Source organism: Theobroma umbraticum, unplaced genomic scaffold (genome assembly GCF_002168275.2).
Source record: "Theobroma umbraticum cultivar Fairchild unplaced genomic scaffold, ASM216827v3 scaffold_50.0, whole genome shotgun sequence".
NCBI classification, from domain to species: Eukaryota; Viridiplantae; Streptophyta; class Magnoliopsida; order Malvales; family Malvaceae; genus Theobroma; species Theobroma umbraticum.
Genome location: NW_018397261.1, coordinates 904,481 through 907,069, shown reverse-complemented (window position 1 = coordinate 907,069; position 2,589 = coordinate 904,481).

Here is a 2,589-nt window from a genome sequence, read left to right as displayed (position 1 = left end):
TTTGCCATTCTATATATTTATCTCTTGAATTTTTTTTAATGAACTAACACTGAAACCTTTAACTTTTTTCTTGAATAAATATTATGTAATGGATGTTGGTTATTATAATATGAAAAGGTATTTAGTACCTTAAAAAGATGAAAGATATCACATTTCTGATTTTAGAGGTTGCAGTCAACTAGAAGATGTAGAAGAAACATTCAACGATGCACATTATTCATTAAGAAGCATCATTGAACAAACAATTGGAGTTTGGAAGAATAGGTGGCATATTTTATGAGAAATGAAGCCATTTTTGTTGATAAAACGTGAAAAGATTATTGTTGTAACAACGACACTTCATAACTACATTAGACAGTGTGATGTTATAAATGAGGAGTTTGACAGATGTGATTGTAATTCTAATTATATTCCTAAGAGTCAAGAAAAAAGAAGTTATGATGAAGAAATGGATTCATAAACGTATAGAAGAGCATTGGATGAAAGTTACATGGGTAGCGTTCATAACCAAATAACTACGGCATTGATGGAAAATAGAAATTGTTGATTTATAAGTTATTTATAAATTATGTGTTATTTATAAATTATTTATGAAACTCTCTTTTTTATGATTTATTATTAATTATCAAATTTATGTTATATAAAAATGCTTTTTATAATTCCAAAATTTTTTTTAAATAAACAAAAAAATATTTAACTTTTTTTCATTTTGAACAAAGCAATTCGTGATTAATAAAAAGTTATTTATTAAATACCTTTTATGATAATTTTAACCAAAATTAGAGTGTTTATAAGTTGTTTTGCGAAACAGTTTATATATAAAAAAAGCTTATAAAAAAGTAATTTACCAAACAATTTTAACTTAATTTTAAAAGATATTATTTTTTGTAAGAGCTTTATAATAGCTTAATTTTAAAAGTTTTTATATTTGTAAGAGCATCATAATCATTTTTAAGTTAAAAAAAAGCCAGGCCAAATGGGATTTTAATTGAATAACCATTTGTGTTATTCAATTAATGTGAAAAAATCTAGACTTCAAAATTTGCAATTACTAGTTTTGCTTCATAAGTGTTCAAGTCTTTCAAAAGGTCATTTTTTCTTTCATATTTTGACTTTCCATACACTTATCAAAGAACAAATCTTTACATTTAATTTTTAGTTTTCTAAAAATGATGGCAAGTCAAAGTTCTTTGAGAGAGATGGCTACAGATTTCTAAAAATTAAAACACTTTTATGGATGCAACTTTGTATGATAGCAAAGGAAGATGCACACGTTCCTTACCACATTAAAGATTATCTATGCTCTAACTTTTCCAAGGTTAGAAGAGAAATGTGATAAAATTGTCAATGAAACTTGTGAAAAGCAAAAGTGCGACAATGATGATTATTTTTCCAGAGGATACATCTTGAATGGTGTGCGCTAATAACTATTGCTAAAGAGTTATGTGATAAATTAGAAGTAAGGTACATGAAAGAGTAAGCAATTAGCAAAGCGTTTCTTGTAACAAGGTGGAGTATGTATAAGATGATAGTTAACAAATTTGTCATGCAACTCAAATTGAAAACATCCTTAATAAATTCAAGCAATATAAAATAGATATGGATGAGTCTATTATTGTGTCCTAAATTAGTGATAGACTCTAATCAATATAAAAGACTTCAAAAGAACTTTGAAATATAAAAAGGAAGATAAATCTACTGAAGAGCTCATGAGTTTTTTGCAAATTAAAGAGAATATTGCAAAGAACATGATGAAAAAAAAAAATGAGGCTTTTATGCCAAAAGTTCATGTAATGGAGGAAGCAAACTCCAACAAAATACAATGAGGAAAGAACTTTCTACCAATTAATGCCCATAAAGTCAAGAAGAAAAATGGTGCATGTTTCATTAGGGAAAATAAGGCTTCAAGAAAGATAATTACTTCTTCAAGAAGAAAAAAGGTGCACCAACAATAACAAAAGGTAACATTGTTATGGTAAGATTGAGATCAATGTCATGGAAGACAATGAAGCATGATGGATTGATTTAGGTGCTACAATACATGTTTGCACAACAAGACTTTGTTCAAAACATTCCAACAAGAAGAGGAAGGAAATGTGCAATACATGGGGAATTCCTCTACAATTAAAGTCAATGGCAAAGGTACCATAGATTGGGAATTTACTTATAAAAAGACTATTATTCTTACTAATGTGTATTATGTTTTAGAAATTAAGAAGGATATTGTATCTGCTAGTTTGCTTAATAAGGTTGCTTTCAAGTTATTTAAGCTAGGCAAATTTGTTCTATCTAAGAATGGAATATTTGTAGGAAAGCTTTAGGTGGCGTTTGGTGCTTTACAATGCAATATAATTACAAGTAATGTGATTGCAAGCAATTTAATTGCAGGAAAAATAACATTACAGTGTTTAGTATACAAGCAAAATAATGATTAAAATGCAAGGAACATAATATTGCAGCGTTTCGTTTACAAGTACTTTGCGGGAATATAATGTTAATTTTCAAAATTGCTCTTATTTATTAAAATGTAACTTCAATATACTTATATTTTTTATTATTAATTTTTATATAATATCATCCCTTAAATAT